This window comes from Chiloscyllium punctatum, chromosome 29, assembly GCF_047496795.1.
Source record: "Chiloscyllium punctatum isolate Juve2018m chromosome 29, sChiPun1.3, whole genome shotgun sequence".
NCBI lineage: Eukaryota > Metazoa > Chordata > Chondrichthyes > Orectolobiformes > Hemiscylliidae > Chiloscyllium > Chiloscyllium punctatum.
This window is the reverse complement of record NC_092767.1, coordinates 61,390,467-61,409,209: the sequence shown is the minus strand read 5'-3', so window position 1 is coordinate 61,409,209 and position 18,743 is coordinate 61,390,467. Positions and strand designations below refer to the sequence as shown.

General features: G+C 42.9%; 1 long non-coding RNA gene across 1 annotated transcript in view; it reads left to right on the top strand.

Moving 5' to 3' along the window:
* LOC140454348 (uncharacterized) overlaps nt 1–18,743 on the top strand; it is a 56,193-nt gene that overhangs the window by 23,218 nt on the left and 14,232 nt on the right. Inside the window, exon 2 of the long non-coding RNA XR_011952682.1 lies at nt 2,293–2,426. This is a non-coding gene — a long non-coding RNA (uncharacterized lncRNA). The remainder of the gene's footprint in view (nt 1–2,292; nt 2,427–18,743) is intronic.

Sequence of the window (18,743 nt, the reverse complement as noted above, 5' to 3'; positions counted from 1 at the left end):
ATCGGCCTGCCGAAAGAAGAACAGGGGGCCCATACAGACGTTTTTTTGGGCTCTGCTGATGCCTCAGCCAAATATATGTATATATACAAGATTGAAAAAAAAGCACAGGATTGTAAAGGACAAGAATAAAGTCGAAGCTGTGTTTGTAAATATGGACATATGTATGGCATGATCCAATGTACAGACCATCAAATCATTTATGAATAAAGTATATTTTTGAAATTAAAAAAAGATACCTTCGCCCTTTGCCATGACTGACATACCTCAACTTCACTAAGTAATAAACAATTAGATTATGTGGAAATCATTTGACCCCTTGTGTCTCGACAACAAAAACACACAAGAATTAGGAGCAGAAGTAAGTTATTCAGCCCCTGAAGAATGGTTCACCATTTAAAAAGATCTGATCTGTTCCAATTCCATATTCCCATTTCTCCCAATTTCCTTTTATTCTTTGCAAAATGTGACTGTCTACTTTTGCCTTCAAAATATTCATGACTCTGCTTCCATTGCTTTCTGGAGCATAGAGTTCCAAAGTCGGACAACACTCAGAAAAAAGATTTTCCGTCATTTCTTCTCCTATCTGAAATGGTGAACCTCGGGGAAAGTCTGGCCTATGTCTATGTTGTTTTGTATTTACAAGTGACTCCACTGGGCTGTAGCGAATATGGCCAACTTTCTTGCTATTTAGTTTGTTTAGGCTTTAAATGGACCCTGCACTGGACTAAAGCCTTGCATTAATGTAGCACCTTGCGTGACCTTAGGACATTGTGATGCACTCTACAGCCAATGTGGCACTTTGAAGTGTGGTGCCTGTTGCAATTATAGGTAACGCAGGGGCTAATTTGCACACATCAAGTTGCCACAAACACTGATGAGATGGTCTATTAGACGATATACGATGTGGATTGGGAAATGAATATTGGCCCAGGTCACCAGAGAGAACCCCCCTACTCAAAATAGTGGAATTAGATCTTTTATGCCCCACTGAGAGGCAGACAGGGTTTGGAGTCTCATGTGAAAGAGTTGTCTAACAGTGCAGCAGTCCCTTGGGAATATGGATCTGGATTATGGTTTCAAGACCCTGGACTGGAGCTGAACTGACAACCTCTTGATTCAGAGGGGGGATTCTGGATTAGAGTGGTGCTGGAAAAGCACAGCAGTTCAGGCAGCATCCGAGGAGCAGGAAAATCAATGTTTCGGGCAAAAGCCCTTCATCAGGTGGCAAAAGCGATACTTACTACTGACACCTTAATGCTGGTACTCAGCAAGTGGAACAAGTGAGAGATGAAGAGGTTTGATTGTGGTTCAGGCAGTGAAGCAGTTAAGTGCGTAGTTCTGTGGTACAGATCATATTGGCAGACAGAGGAGCTAATGTAAATGAATGGGCGGGCTTAACAGATAATTAATCTAACTACAATGCCTGTCTTTATCCTCACTTTGATTAGACAGCTTCTCCTCAGCCAGGCCTTTTAAAACAAAATGTTTTTTTTAATATATTTTCCCAGAATTGAGTAAATAGTTCCCGTTCTCGGATTAAGCAGCCATCTGCTGACATGGTCAGAAGTGTTGGCAAAAACTGACAGAAATCCAGGCCTGCTCTGGATTTAACAGTGTTGTGCTGACCTGAACCTCCCTCACATCGAAAGTCAATCACTTCAAAATCTCATTCTGTTCTTTTTTGTGGAAACAGCATTTCGATTTCCTTTTACCCATCTCTAGAATCTGACATAGAGTGAGAATCATAGAACTCTACAGCACGGAAACAGGCCCTTTGGCCCACCATGTCCATGGCGATCAGAAAAACCCATCTAACTATTTTAATTCTATTTTCCAATGTGGGTGGAACCTATTCAGTCCATTGAAGCTGTGCCAGTTCATTGAAAATATTGCCAATTAGTCCTGCTCCCTTGCTCTTTCCTTTTATCCTGTCATTTTCTTACCTTTATATTCTCCTTTTGAAAGTCACCATGTGCACTCTCTTTTAGACAGTGCCTATCAAATTGTAACAGCTAACTGTGTAAGATTTCTTCTCATCACATCTCCTGTTGCCCATTCTTTTACATCTCTGTTCTCTGATTATGAACCTTTATGTCACTTGAAACAGTTTTTCTTTATCTCTTGCACAATGCTGGTCATCTGTATTAATTCTCCCAATAGCCTTCTCTTCTCCAGTCTTGTAGGAACTTTGGAATTCGGAGCTGGAGTAAACCTTGCAGTCTCTCGAGGCTGCTCTGGTATTCAATGAGAGCATGGCTGATCGCCCTTTCTCACTGGTTTCATTTATTTTAGGAAATTAAGCTGAAAAGAGAAAAAAGATTTGCGGTACAGACAGAATTTGCATACTGCAGAAAACTGTGGTGAAGTGTCCAAGAAAGGAAGATTGAATTGCCCAGACTCTACTGCTGAGAAAAACCAGGAAACAGGTATTTTCCATTTTTGTCATTTTCCTTGAACAACTGGGTTGACTAATTAAATGCGATTGATCATTAATTAGTAGTAATAAAACTAGTAATTGGAAAAAAATGTATGTTTGACTGGGAGGGAGGTCTTGAACCTTTGAGGAAATCATCCAATCAGAGCTGGTGACCCGAGGCTTTGGATACTAGCAAAGGGTTAATGAATACAGAATGTTTTGATGCTGCTAAAGTTATTTCATTCCCAGTTAATTAGGACATTTGTCGCCCTTTCCATCTTATTGTTTCAACGTTGCTTCAGTTTTCCTTTGGTTGCTTGTGTCCAGATCTTGATTTGGAGGTAAGTGACCATCTCCACAATCCTATCTGATTTGGTGGCATGGTGGCTCAGTGGTTAGCACTGCTATCTTCACAGCGTCAGGGACCCGGGTTCAATTCCAGCCTCAGGCAACTGTCTGTGTGGAGTTTACACATTCTTCCCATGTCTGCATGTTCTTCCTTCAGGTGCTCCAGTTTCCTCCCACAGTCCAGAAATGTGCAAGTTAGGTGGACTGGCCATGCTAAATTGCCTATGGTATCCAGAGATGTGCAGGTTAGGTCGATTAGCCATGGGAGATGCAAGGTTGCAAGGATTGGGAATGCTCTTTGGACTTATTGGGCCAAATGGCCTGTTCCTACACTGTAGGGATTCTATGATTCTCCTGCTGAGGAGTAGTGTAGGAACATGAACAAGTCTAACATAATTCCCTTTCACAAATATATTTCAATGTATAAACTGCTTATTGTTGCTGTGTCACCTGCATGCCAATGCAGTGGAAGCAAGTCACTCTTAATTCTGAGGAACTGCCAAAGAAAAGGTGCAGGAAGGGAACATTGTGGTTTACAATGGTTAGAGGGGATTTAAAGGTCCCAGAAATTTCTAAAAGGAAGGTTAGCAAGATGTTGAACAGCTTTCTTGAGCCACCACATTGGTTGAAGGGTGGAACGGTCTATCATGAGGATGTGTTGTAGAATATAGAAAAGTACAGCACAGAACAGGCCCTTCGGTGCACAATGTTGTGCCGTGGATTATTTCTAATCTAAAATAAAATAACCTATGCACCCCTCAATTCACTGCTGTCCGTGTGCATGCCCAGCAGTCAATTAAATGTCCCTAATGACCCTGCTTCCACTGGCAATGCATTCCATGCATTCACAACTCTCTGTGTAAAAACCTACCTCTGATGTCTCCTCTAAACCTTCCTCCTAATATCTTAAAACTATGACCCCTCGTGCCAGTCAATCCTGCCCTGGGGAAATGTCTCTTGCTATCTGCCCCATCTGCGGCTCCACACAAAGGCCACCTTGCTGGTCTTTAAGGGAGCCTATTCTCTCCTTAGTTACCCTTTTGTTCTTAATGTATTAGTAAAAACCCTTTGGATTCTCCTTAACTCTGTTTGCCAAAGCTATCTCATGTCCCCTTTTTTGCCCTCCTGATTTCTCTCTTAAGTATACTCCTACTGTCTTTATACTCTTCTAAGGATTCACTCGAGCTATCCTGTCTATATCTGACTTATGCTTCCTTCTTTTTCTTAATCAAACCCTCAATTTCTTTCGTCATCCAGCATTCCCTATACCTACCAGCCTTTCCTTTCACCCTGACAGGAATATACTTTCTCTGGACTCTTGTTATCTAATTTCTGAAGGCTTCCCATCTTCCAGCCATCCCTTTACCTGCAAACATCTGTGCCCAATCAGCTTTTGAAAGTTCTTGCCTAATACCGTCAAAATTGGCTTTCCTCCAATTTAGAAGTTCAGCTTTTCAATCTGGTCTTTTTTTTCCATCACAATTTTAAAACAAATAGAATTATGGTCACTGGCCCCAAAGTGCTCCCCCACTGACACCTCAGTCACCTGCTCTGCCTTATTTCCCAAGGGTAGGTCAAGTTTTGCCTTCTCTAGTAGGTATATCCACATACTGAATCAGAAAATTTTCTTATACACAGTTAACAAATTCCTCTCCATCTAAGCCCTTAACACTATATCAGTCTCAGTCTATGTTTGGAAAGATAAAATCTCCTACCATAACCACCCTATTATTCTTACAGATAGCTGTGATCTCCATACAAATTTGTTTCTCAATTTCCCTCTGACTATTAGGGGGTCTATAATACGATCCCAATAAGGTTATCATTCCTTTCTTATTTCTCTGTTCCACCCAAATAACTTCCCTGGATGTATTTCAAAAATGAGCTGAAAATGTGTTGCTGGAAAAGCGCAGCAGGTCAGGCAGCGTCCAAGGAACAGGAGAATCGACGTTTCGGGCATCAGCCCTTCTTCAAAAATGCCAACCCCCTCCTCTCTTGCCTCCCTTTCTGTTCTTCCTGTAGCATTTGTATCCTGGAACATTAAGCTGCCAGTCCTGTCCATCCCTGAGCCACAGTTCTGTAATTGCTATGATTTATGATTGTTGAAAAACCCCATCTCGTTCACTAATGTCCTATAGGGAAGGAAACAGCCATTCTTACCTGGCCTACATGTGACTCCAGATCCACAGCAACATGACTCTTAAACTGCTCTCTGGGTAATTAGGGATGGTCAGTAGTGCTGGTATATCAAGTGATGCCTACATCCCATGAATAAAAATAAAAATATAGACGGAATGCTACACTGTCAGTCAGAGTTGACTTGATGTCATACCACAGATAGACATGAAAGATTCACTGGCATTATTTTGACAAAGAACTGGGAAGTTCTCCCCAAGTTATCGATTATTCCAGAGGTCTATGGAAGATGAGTCATTGAGCATGTTCAAGGCAGAGTTTAATAGATTCCTAGTTACTAATGAAATCATGTGATATGGGGATAGTGTGAGAAAGTGAAGATGGAGCAGATGGTCAGTGATGAATGGTGGACGAGGCTCGAGGCTTATTCTTGCTTGTATGTTCCTAACAGCCATCAAAGAAACACAGATTCTGCGGACACTACAATATTTTGTTCTGTGGGATCTTGCTTTTCAAAAATACTTCATCTGTACTTAATATGATTCTTCCATCATTCTTCAGTTCCGAGGAAGAATCATATTAGGCCTGCAATGTTAATTTTGTTTCTCTCCCCATAGTTGCTGCCAGATCTGCTGAGTTTCTCCAACATTTTATATTTTGTTTCAGAACTCCATACTTGCAGCATTTTGCTATTGAGCACTCTTTCATGCAAGTTGTAGTCTGGAATTAAGGATAGTGATGACAGAGCCTCCAATGATTTCCCCTCTTGTGACTGACTAGGAATCCCTCCCACTTCTAATGCCTACAATTTGCATGTGTTTGAAGGATTTACAGGTTGATACCTGACCTTTTTGGCTATGTTATGAACCACCTTCCTTGGCCATCCATCCTGGGGTGGGTTGTGAACATGGACCCTGGAGCTCATAGGAGAAAGTGAGGACTGCAGATGATGGAGATCAGAGTCAAGAGTGTGGTGCTGGAAAAGTACAGCAGGTCAGACAGCATCCAAGGAGCAGGAGAATCGACGTTTTGGGCATAAGCCTTTCATCAGGAAAATAGCCTTTCATCTGGAGCTCATAGACATGGATGATTCTCCACAGAACTACAAGAACCCGATGCACCCGATGTGGCCTCCTCTATATTGGGCAGACAGACCGCCTACTTGCGGAACGTTTCAGAGAAACACCTCTGGGACACCCGGACCAACCAACCCAACCACCCCGTGGCTCAACACTTCAACTCCCCCTCCCACTCCACCAAGGACATGCAGGTCCTTGGACTCCTCCATCGCCAGACCATAGCAACACGACGGCTGGAGGAAGAGCGCCTCATCTTCTGCCTAGGAACCCTCCAACCACAAGGGATGAACTCAGATTTCTCCAGTTTCCTCATTTCCCCTCCCCCCACCTTGTCTCAATCCCAACCCTCGAACTCAGCACCACCTTCCTAACCTGCAATCTTCGTCCTGACCTCTCCGCCCCCATCCCTAATCTGCCCTATCACCCTCACCTTAACCTCCTTCCACCTATCGCATTCCCAACGCCCCTCCCCCAAGTCCCTCCTCCCTACCTTTTATCTTAGCCTGCTTGGCACACATTCTCATTCCTGAAGAAGGGCTCATGCCCAAAACGTCGATTTTCCTGCTCCTTGGATGCTGCCTGACCTGCTGCGCTTATCTTTATTAACTCACTCACCAGCTCGTTATATTTTACTGCACTTTCATGCCTTATCAGTCCTGCTACAAGTAGTCTTTACCTTTAAGTAAGTGTAACATACAGAACAATACCATCCCCATCAAGTCTCCATGAAGCATTTTAATATTAATCAACCCCTGCCAACCATCTCCTGAGTAGATTCCCCAATTAGTATGTACCTGTTAAATACTTTTTAACTGAGCCATTATCCCTTTAAGAAACTAACTGACAAACAGCACTTCCTTGAAACTGCATGAATGAATGAAACTCATACCGGCAAAAAGTAAATACATCTCACAACCCAGCTGCAATAATTAGTTTAATATCCTTTATTCTTTTATTAAGTATAGGTAGAATTTTTAACTTATTCAGAGCATATGGGTCTAACATTTTTACTAATGTTTACTAACTTAAAAGACAAAAGGATTAACACCTCCTAATTATGCAAGCAGACTGGACAGCAATCCCATCAGACGTAACAGCCAGCACTTAGCACATGTTTTAACGTATCTCCTGTCTCCCAGAATAGAGGCCCTTCAAGCCTTTGTGTACTAGAGATAAAAAATATTACATCAGAGTAATGGAGTTTTAATATATGTAAGAACTGTGTATAAAGGGCCTGTGGTAAGAATAGTATTTTGGGATTCTGTTGCCACCTTGAATTTGTGATGTGATTGCTGAATGATTCCACTACTTACTGATTTCGGTCATCACTTGAGCACGATCCCACACTCTTATTAGAGGGAAGATGTATGTTCTATAGCAACTTTACCTTTTGTACTTTGAAAGTACTTTATTGTTTGGCAGATACTTTGGTAAAGCCTGAGGTTGTTAAAGGTGCTATACAAATGCAACTATTTGCATACATTGATCACTTCTGTCATAGTTAGTTTCTTGGATGCAGTACGAAAGGGTGTCCTGGACCTGCAGATATGCCTCACTCAGAGCCACCTCCTCAGAAAGGAAATTTCTCTCAGCTTCCCACCCAGCTCTGTCCCAATTCATTTGAAATTCAAAGCTTGTGGTTCTAAAGTTGATAAATGGATCATTAGTTTTGGATTTGACAGACTCTCTGATACCAACTGATTGACACAGTGGCTTTTCTTACAAATAGCATTGCAGTCATTGCACACACAAGACCTGATAAAAAGGGGGCTCAAGTTTCTTGCTCGAAAGGCCAAGTGTCCGAGTCCCTAAACAAACCGCTCTGTAAATAAACTTTACAAAATGGTTTGTGTTGTCGGCAGCCTTGAGTTGAGAGCTACTGAAAAGCATTGGGGACCCTTTGAAGTGGCAGATCCTCAAAGGACTGTTTGGACAAGGCCCATTCCTCCCTGATGCATATCTGAGATCTTTCCTATCGTCTTCAAAGTGGTTCCTTAATTAAACCTTCCTCTAAAAACAGCGACGAAAACAAAAACAGGTGAAAACTAACGGTTTAGTGGCACGTCATAGCGACTCTGATGCTGCCCACTAGAGAGAATATTTTCATGTAAAGCTTTTTTTTCTGGAATTCCCATTACATCCCAGTCCCTGTGTATTTCCCAAGGAAAGGTAACATCTCGCACTGTGACATTTCAAGCAACTTGTTCTGTTCACTACTCCCAACTCCACACCTATTCCACATTCACTCCTCCAGTCTCCCAGTTTAAAGAGAAAAAAATGATGCAGTAATGTCAAAGAAGATGGTTGTTAGAGGTCAGTCATCTCAGGTGCAGGGCATTTCTGCAGAGTTCCTCAGGCGAGTGTCCTTGGCCCCACTGTTTTCAGCTGCTTCATCAATTACTTTCTCTCTATAGTAAGATTAGAAATGGGAATGTTCACTGATGATTGCACAACGTTCAGCAAAATTTGCATCGGATACTAAAATGATCCAAGCCACTACCTTGTGGAACTTCAGAAGTGATTTCCTGAGACTGAGATGATTGATATCCAACCATTACAACCTTTGTACCAGGTATCATTCCAACTGGCGAAAGATTTCCCCCGAATCCCTTTGAATCTCTGACTCTAGTTTTCGTGGGGCTCCTTGATGTCATAGAATCATTAGGCCTATCATGTTTGCATCATTCTCCAAATAAGCAATTCATGCAGTCCATGTGCTGGAGTGGTTCAGATGAAGTAAAGGACTGTGAATTGCTGAGTACCTAAAGTAACACTTGTTCAAAGTACTTTAAACACAGACACCTTGTTCATCAAGAATCTTGGGCGGCACGGTGGCACAGTGGTTAGCCCTGCTGCCTCACAGCGCCGGAGACCCGGGTTCAATTCCCGCCTCAGGCGACTCTCTGGAGTTTGCACATTCTCCTCGTGTCTGTGTGGGTTTCCTCCGGGTGCTCCGGTTTCCTCCCACAGTCCAAAGATGTGCAGGTCAGGTGAATTGGCCAAGCTAAATTGCCCGTAGTGTTAGGTAAGGGGTAAATGTAGGGGTATGGGTGGGATGCGCTTCAGCGGGACGGTGTGGACTTGTTGGGCCGAAGGGCCTGTTTCCACACTGTAAGTAATCTAATCTAATTCATCTTTCTACAATTACTTAATCTCTCATATGCAAACATTCATATTTATATGTTGAATGCTACTGTGCTGCCTTGTTCTTATTGTGTTTAGGGGTCATATTAATTTTTAAGTGTTAAAATAGAGACAGGAGGTCTTGTAATGTGTAATACCAGAAGCTCAAGGCTCAGGTCCCACTCCAGAACTTGATAGCCAAGGAAGATTCATAATGTGGCTGAACAGGTTCAGAAGCGAGAGTGTGGTGCTGGAAAAGCACAGCAGGTCAGGCGACATCCGAGGAGCAGGAGAATCGATGTTTCGGGCTAAGCCCATCATCAGGCTTATGATCTCCAGCACCTGCAGTCCTCACTTTCTCCTGAACAGGTTCAGAATCAATCCTTCCAACATACTTCAATGGCAGGTGGTAGGAATGGGAGAGACTCATAGTCAGCCATGGGATGGAGAGAACATTGGTGTCTCTATCACCAGTATCTATAACACCACACTGCAACATGCTACGTTTATATAACACTAATGTTGCCACAGCAACGCTTACTCCCAAGGCTAGGGGTGTGAAGAGGAGGTGTGCGCGCATGCACACATGCTCCAGTTTGGATCACACCAACAACATCCCAGCTGGGGTGGATTCAAGACCTCCTTCCTTGCCCTACCCATGGTGGAGGTCACGGTAATGTGGGTCAGATTAACCTTTGGGCAGAGACAGACAGAATTGAAGTTGAAAAGCACACATTCAAAATCTGTTTTATAGAGAGCATGGGGCAAGGGGAATTTGTATTGCAGCGCGTTAACAAAGAGCTGCAGGGCTTCCTTCTCTGCTGCTAACTATGGCTGTTGGGGAGTTGTGATTGCAACACAATTTTGAGGGAGGTGTAGATTAATTTATTGGCAGCTGAATGAAACCACTGTAAACTGTGTGGGCCTTAGGAGGCATTGGGGAAGGGACAGTTTTGTGACTTTTTTTGTACTTCAAAATATACTTTATTCATAAAAAGTATCTTGATATACGTACAAAGTCACAAATGCAGTTCAGTTCTGTACAGTAGCTCATCAAGGAAGCAAGCAAATACAGAGGAACCTCGATTATCCGAAGGACACAGGAGGGGAGGATTTCGTTCAGTTAAGCGAATGCCGGATAATCGAGGTTCCTCTGTATTGAAGTTTAATTCTATGCAAACAAACCAAAAACATCTCTTACCTGAAGCAGACTTTATTTACATGCATATAGGTCATGAGGAGAATCTGATAACTGAACAGACCACTCATTAACTTCAGCCGGAAGACCTCAGACAGTGGTCTTTCCCCTCTGTGCCTTGGCGGCAGCAGTCCAAGCTTTAATGTGTCCCTCACCTTGGAATGTGCCAGTCTGCAACAGTAAGTCAAGGTTAACTTATTGCCCTGGAAGACCAGCGGGGTTCGGGCAGACCAAATGTCTTTCACCGAGTCTCATAAGAAATAGAAACTCGGTCGATACTACATTTCTGTATCACAGGCTAACAACTCCTGTCAGAGATGGAGACAGTCATTTATATATCAGTGAGTGGAGCTATTTCAAGATTTCAGAGTTTAACTCTTTCAGACCAGCTGCCTTATATAACTAGAGCTAAAGGTCAGGTCACACTGAGGTGTGATAAACATCTACTCGAATGTATACAGGACTGCTTTATTCTTCTGACAAATCGCAATGCTTGGAAGGCCTGGATGATAAGTACCATATGCCAACACCAGCACATTTTCCACGAGGTTTCACCAAGTTTGTAGGTACAGTAGACCCCTGTATCCGCAGGGGAATCATTCCAGGGCTTACCATGGGAGCCCTAAACTGCGGATAGGAGGGAACCCATTCATTTAAATGGGAAATGTACCTTCCTGGCAGCGCCCTGGTCCATGGTTCTGGAAGGTTCTCTATAATATGTTCAGGCCACGGTAAACCATGGGTAACTGAAACCGTGGAAAATGATTCCCTGGATATGGGGGTCGCCCTGTATTTTCATCTCTTGGTGGATTTGATGTTTGAGGTGATACAAATTTACAGTAAGCTGTTCTACTTGGAATACCCACTGAAAGGACAAAATAAATGCTTATCGATAGCAAAAAATATAAAAGTGTCACTTGGTTAATTGTCCGTTACTATGAAAAAGGAGTAATTGACTGATCAATAGGTCATGTCTGAATTTTAATCAGGGATATGAATAACTGCTGGACCCAATGACTTTGATTGACTATCTGAGGCAGGACACTGAACAGTGAATCTGTTTGAGAGGACCAATGTTCCCATTGCGTTATTCTATCGGGAATAATCCATTGGGTCATTTCATTACTCAGTTCCTGTTACAGAAAGTTTTGCTAACCACATATTGGCATCATGAGGGAGACTTGAGTAATTGATCATTGTTGAAGAATGTGTTTACAGTAACATGGGATAGACCAGCTGGAACTCACCTTCATTAGCTCCGGGAAACAAAATTTTGTGGATTTTCATAGTTTACATCATCATTCCGTGTTAAAGATAATTTGAAGTATAAACAACAATTCTGTTGGCACTGTCCCTCAAGCATTTACAGTTCAGGCATAAAAGTCCCTCAAGTCCAACATCATGCTGAAACTTCAGGGTTAGAATATTCCTTGCCATTTACTGGTCATACCACGGTGTAGCGTTTTGAGTGAATTACATGGCTCTTACTTTTTATCCCTTAATTCTTTCACAGAATGGGAGCATCAGTAGTGAGTGCAGCATTTTGTTGCCCATCCCTAATTTTGCTTGAATAGAGTTGGTTTTGAGGCTATTTCTGAGGGTGGGGATCTGGAGTCCCATGTAGGCCAGACTGGGTAAAGACATCTTCCCTAAAGATCATTAGTAAAATAAATGGATTTTTTTTAGAACAATCAATTACAGTATCACAGTCAGTATTGGTGAAACTTGCTTTCAATTCCAGATTTATTAATTAAATTCCCACCAGCTGCTATGGTGGGATTTGAATTCATGCTCCCGGAATCTCTGGATTAGATTCATAGAGTCATAGAGATGTACAGCATGGAAACAGACCTTTCAGTCCAACCTGTCCATGCCGACCAGATATCTCAACCCAATCTAGTCCCACCTGCCAGCACCCGGCCCATATCCCTCCAAACCCTTCCTATTCATATACCCATCCAAATGCCTCTTAAATGTTGAAATTGTATGAGCCTCCACCACTTCCTTTGGCAGCTCGTTCCATACACGTACCACCCTCTGTGTGAAAAGGTTGCCTTTTAGGTCTCTTTTATATCTTTCCCCTCTCACCCTAAACTTATGCCCTCTAGTTCTGGACTCCCTGACCCCAGGGAAAAGACTTTGTCTATTTACTCTATCCATGATTCAGAGATGCCGGTGTTGGACTGGGGTGTACAAAGTTAAAAATCACACAACACCAGGTTATAGTCCAACAGGTTTAATTGGAAGCACACTAGCTTTCGGAGCGACAATCACCTGATGAAGGAGCGTCGCTCCGAAAGCTAGTGTGCTTCCAATTAAACCTGTTGGACTATAACCTGGTGTTGTGTGATTTTTAACTTTGTATCCTATCCATGCCCCTCATAATTTTGTAAACCTCTATAAGGTCACTCCTCAGCCTCCGACGCTCCAGGGAAAACAGCCCAAGCCTGTTCAGCCTCTCCCTGTAGCTCAAATCCTCCAACCCTGGCAACAGCCTTGTAAATCTTTTCTGAACCCTTTCAAGTTTCGCAATATCTTTCCGATAGGAAGGAGACCAGAATTGCACGCAGTATTCAACAGTGGCCTAACCAATGTCCTGTACAGCTGCAACATGACCTCCCAATGCCTGTACTCAATACTCAAACTAAAGCATACCAAATGCCTTCTTCACTATCCTACCTACCTATGCCTCCTATCTACCTATCCCATTTACCTACAACTCTACTGCAGCTATTAACCTGCACTCCAAGGTCTCTTTGTTCAGCAACTCTCTCTAGGACCTCACCATTAAATGTATAAGTCCTGCTAAGATTTGCTTTCCCAAAATGCAGCACCTCGTATTTACCTAAATTAAACTCCATCTGCCATTTCTCTGCCCATTGGCCCATTTGGTCAAGATCTTGTTGTAATCTGAGGTAACCCTCTTCGCTGTCCAATTTTTGTGGATTGTTAGCTCAGTGACATTATTACGACTACTACATTGTCTCTCCGTCAGTGGATGAAGCTAAGTGCAGAGATGTGAAGCATTTGGATGAAAGAAAGAGGAGAAGCAAAATGAATCACATCCTATAATTTTAAAGTGGTACAGGTCAGAAAAACATGGGAGTGTGGGATCATAATACGCAAGCTTTTGTTGATGACAGGACAAGGTGATCAGGTTATTTACAAAAAGCAAACAAGTTCCAGATTAAAAGGATAATCATATAGTTTTGAAAATATAGTAAGTTACACTAAATCTTTATAAATCACTAAAAGCCTTGATTAGAGCATTGTACTCAATTCTCGACCCACACTTGAGGAAGGATAGTAGGGCTTTGGAAAGAATGCAGAAGAGATCTAACAGAATTGTACCAGGGATGAAGAAATTTAATAACATGGGGAGACTGAAAAAGCTCAGCATATTTCCATTAGAGCAGAGAAGGTTAACAAAAATTGCAAGAAATGTTCAAAATGAAGAAGGGATTTGATAGCATAAATAAAGGTTGGTCATTAGAGGAGACAGATTTAAGATAATTGGCAAACTGAAGAGGGGTGAAAGTTTCTCTATTTATCATGTTTATTATTTTGATACTTGCAGTTTAAAGTCAAAGAACCAAGTATACCTTCAAGTTTGGTTTGTATTTCTATCATGTTGCTGATTTGAGAAGGAAAGGATGTAGCTTTAGTTTCATTTTTGAGTTCTGAGAGTAGCTCTGAAAATGTGTCTGGAAATTTGTTTGCAAGCATTTAAATGAAGTTTTTTTTAAGGTGGAATAATTAGAAAACAACGATAGAAGGAAGAGACAGGAAGTAAATGGACTGTTTCCCAACAATTAGGTGTCATAAGACATTTGGAGATGAAAAAAGAAACAAGTTTCCTTCTGGAAAAAGAGAACCACCCAGAAGATGAGGTATTATGCAGATATTTGTCAGGGAGAACAGATCTGTGGCAAAGGTACTATTAGTTTGGCAGTCTCCCAGGCAGGGTAGACTGAAAAGTGACTTATGTCATGAAGTGGAAAGCTGTGGAAGAAGAATTTAATGAATCCATATTAAAGAAATAAGTGGGTTGTGTTAGTTGTTTGTTTAACGGTCTCAGGAAATGACATTGACTAAATAAATTGCACTAACTGAATGCAGAAGCTTTCTGGAAAGAAACCAAGTACAGTCTGTCCAAATAAACAAGGAATTTCAAAGTGGATGCAGAGTGACCAGTACAAGGGGACATAGCTTTAAATTGAGGGGTGATAGATATAGGACCAATGTCAGAGGTAGTTTCTTTACTCAGAGTAGTAGGGGTGTGGAACACACTGCCTGCAACAGTAATGACTCGCCAACTTTAAGGGCATTTAAATGGTCATTGGATAAACATATGGATGATAATGGAATAATGTAGGTTAGATGGGCTTCAGATTGGTTTACAGGGCGGCGCAACATCAAGAGCCGAATGGCCTGCTTCCACACTGTAGGCATTCTATGGCTAGTCATGGGAGAGGCTCCAATTTCTTTCCGTCACATGGCTGATCAGGAATCTCTCCCAATCCTACCACTTGTCATTGGAGTGTGATGGAAGGATTTAGAAGTTGATACTCAACCTATTTGGTTGTGCAATGAATGCATCTTCCTCGGCTGTCAAGATCTGGAGTGGAACTTGAATGAACATTGCGCAAGATCATTTCAGGCCATCTTGTTCTGACATCCTCGTGACATTATGTCTCTAATGATCAGAGCATCCCACATATACAGAAACATTCAGTTTCAATAACTTCATGATAATAACCAAAAAGTAACTGTAAAATCTTGAAAAAGACTACATTTATTTTCTCTCTGTGAAGATATTGAAACATTTTAGTTGGGCACTCATAACCTCCTGAAGTTGTTGTGATAGGCTTAGCCCTGACATCCTCTGATTCGATTGGTTATTGAATGTGAAAGAATATTATTGCCTCCTCATGTAGTTTATTCAATTTTATCTTTCTTCCTGAAGGATGGTGTGGCCTTGAACACTAAACCAAGGTGCCACAATCAACAAGGGGACAAACGATCAGTTGGTCAGAATTAAAAACAGAAAATGCTGGAAATCTCAGCCACTCGGCATGAATCCGAAACATGCATTACTTTAATGCTGTTTCTCTCTCCATTGATCTCCAGCATTTTCTGCTTTTATTTCGGATTTCCAGCATCTGCAGTATTTTGCTTTCAAATCAGATTTGGTGGTGTTGTATGCAAGTTGGAATGTTGGTCAAGATACTTTGAGAACTCCCTTGTTCTAATTTGAAAAAGTACCATGGGGGTTTCCACATCTACCTGAAATAGACATCACTTGATAGGGACAGCTCCGACAATGCAGCACTCCCTCAGTACAGCACAGGAGTAGCATTTTGAGTTCATGTCTCTGGATTGAATCTGACAATCACCCATTATCCCTCTACAGCCTTCATCAGCAACATTTAATCTTTATATTATCTCTTCGATGTAATGAAATGTCACAGGGTGCATCATTGTCTGGATACAAATGAGAGGAGATCCTAGGACAGGTGTACAACGTCTTAGTAAAAGAGAGAGGTTGTTAAGAAGTTTCTTGACAGAGGAAAGTGAGGTTAGAGAGATAGAAAACTGTAGGAGGGAATTCCAGACTTCAAAGTTTCAGCAGGTAAAGACACGACCACCAATGATAGAGTGAAGGCAGAACTGAGTTTAGGAATTGGAGGAGGTTACAGCAATAGAGTGGGGTGAGGGCATGGAGTGAGGAAAGGAATTAAATCGAAACATTGCAGGACTGATTGACCATGCAGGTCATCATGCATTGGGAATGGAAGTTGGCATGAATTAGGATATAGGAAGTGGAACTTTGGACAAATTGAATTTTACAGTGATTCAGAGGGAGCACATTGGCAGTATCAAGATAACGAAGGCAGGGGTGAAAAATATGATTGTTTTCCACTGCTGGAAGGGGAACAGGACAAAACAAAGCTGTGGACTTTCCAGCGATGAATGTAACTCTACCCTGTGTAATTGGTGAGTTCTGTTCTGTGTTGTGGAGGCCTCAGTGAGGTAACCAGGGAAAGGGAAACCAGAGGGGTTGTTTCTTCAAAAGCAAAACTGAAACAGGATTGTTGATGCAAAGGATTTCTCAACAGAATGATTCAAACTTTGTTGTTGTGGGAATTTCTGCTAAACAATTGAGAGTGAAACAAGTGGTTATGGTGATTTAATGAAGGGAACAGTCAGTTTGAAGTATGGGAGGCACGTGCAGATAGTAGGATCATGGCTGGCAGTTAGTTTGGATGTAAATGTGAAATAACTCTACAGAGGCCAGTATCCTGTCACCAAGTTACCCTTTATTTGCACCTGGAGAATCCTTGACACTTCTCCAGCTCCCTCTGAGCCAGCTCTCAGAGTGAACAGAACCTCTGGGACTCCTATTGATTTTTTTTTTAACTCCTGTTTATTTATTTTTTTCTCTTTTTTTTTCCTCTTTTTTTAAATTTAACCCCCACACTACAACCTAACTGCGGTAGTGCTTATTTTTTCCCAAGCACCCATGGTGTTTGTGTGCAGGTGCGAGACACAGTGAGAGACACAAAGTGCACGAATCTTTATTCAATTTCCACCACCAGGAAGCTAGGAAAACACCCGAGTGGCCAGTGACAAGCTGTGCCCTTCAGAAAAAAGGGCAATGCTGTGTGATCAAACAGTGAAGGGGAGGGCAGGGACTAAATCAAAATAGAGTTGGACGGGGAAATAATGCATTCCACTCCCTGCGGCGCCCACCTCTCCTTGAACAACTCCAGGGTGTTGGTGGACACTGCGTGCTCCTTCTCCAAGGACACCCGGGCCCTAACGTAACCGCAGAAGAGGAGCAGGCAGTCGGCCCTAACGACTCCCTCCACGGCCTGCTGCCTGGATCTGTTGATGGCCAGTTTGGCCAAGCCCAGGAGCAGACCCAAGAGGAGGTCTTCAGACCTGCCCTCCCTCCTCCGTACCGGGTGCCCGAAGATCAGGAGCGTGGGACTGAAGTGCAACCAAAAACAGAGGACTCCTATTGATTTTTTTATTTTTTTTTTTCTTATTCCTTTTTTCTCCCCCACACTACCGCCTAACTGCGGTAGTGCTTATTGTTTTCCCCAGCACCCATGGTGTGTGTGTGTGTAGGTGTGAGACACAGTGAGAGACACAAGGTGTACGAATCTTTATTCAATTTCCACCACCAGGAAGATAGGAAACACCCGAGTGGCCAGTGATAAGCACTGCCCTTCACATCAAAGGGCAATGCTGTGTGATCAAACAGTGAAGGGGAGGGTGGGGACTAAATCAAAATAGAGTTTGAGGGGGAAATAATGCACTCCACTCCCTGTGGCGCCCACCTCTCCTTGAACAACTCCAGAGTGTTGGTGGACACCGCGTGCTCCTTCTCCAAGGACACCCAGGCTCTAACGTAACCGCGGAAGAGGGGCAGGCAGTTGGCCCTAACGACCCCCTCCACGGCCCGCTGCCTGGACCTGTTGATGGCCAGTTTGGCCAGGCCCAGGAGCAGACCCACGAGGAGGTCTTCAGACCTGCCCTCCCTCCTCCGTACCGGGTGCCTGAAGATCAGGAGCGTGGGACTGAAGTGCAACCAAAAACAGAGGAGGAGGTTGGGATTCCTATTGATATCTGTCAGCTAGGGATCCCTGACTGGACCAGATTAACAGCCCCATATCAGGCAATTCATAGTCTATGATGTCTACCTGGCTGACCTTGTTACCATCACGACGTCCCTTCACCTCTGAGTCTGAGGACATGGTCTGGTTCTGTGTTTTTGTAGCTCCTCCTGGGGTATTGTCGCACTGGTTCAGGTTCCTCTAACTCTGCCTCGAAAATGGGCAGTGTGTAACACACAGTAGTTTACCTCTTGCACCTGGAGCTTCTCAAAAGAAATTTGTTCTCTTCTTCAGGAGGCAAAGCTGCCATGGCCACCTCACATTCCGAGGTGTTTTCAGAGCTTGACAGAGAGGGAAAACCCATGTTCCAGACCAGTTGGTAAAGCTGTCAAGGAGCCAGCCATGTTTTGCTCCCACACTATTTGTGAATTTGCAGCTTTAATGTGGCCTACGAGCTTGTTTGGTACTGTTACACTTATTCAAACTTTATGTGACACTGGACCTGAACTTGCGATGACCATGTCTCTTATCTATGCAGGGCCATTCCTGTGGTTCCTACACCAAACTCCATCCCCTGAAGCAAACTGACTCTCTCACTTAGCAGAATCTTGTATCCAGCATTGCCATTCCTGATCACGTTTTACCCTCCCCCCACCAAGTCTGGGAAGATCAGATTAAACTTGGTGCATCTCTGCTGTAGCTATCCCTCTAGTTGCATGAGCAATGGCCCAATAATCAAATAGGAACCGGGGCAGTTTGTGATCTAGTTAAGCTGTACGCTTTTTCTTTAAGCTTACTTTCAAAGTTTGGATGACTCTTTT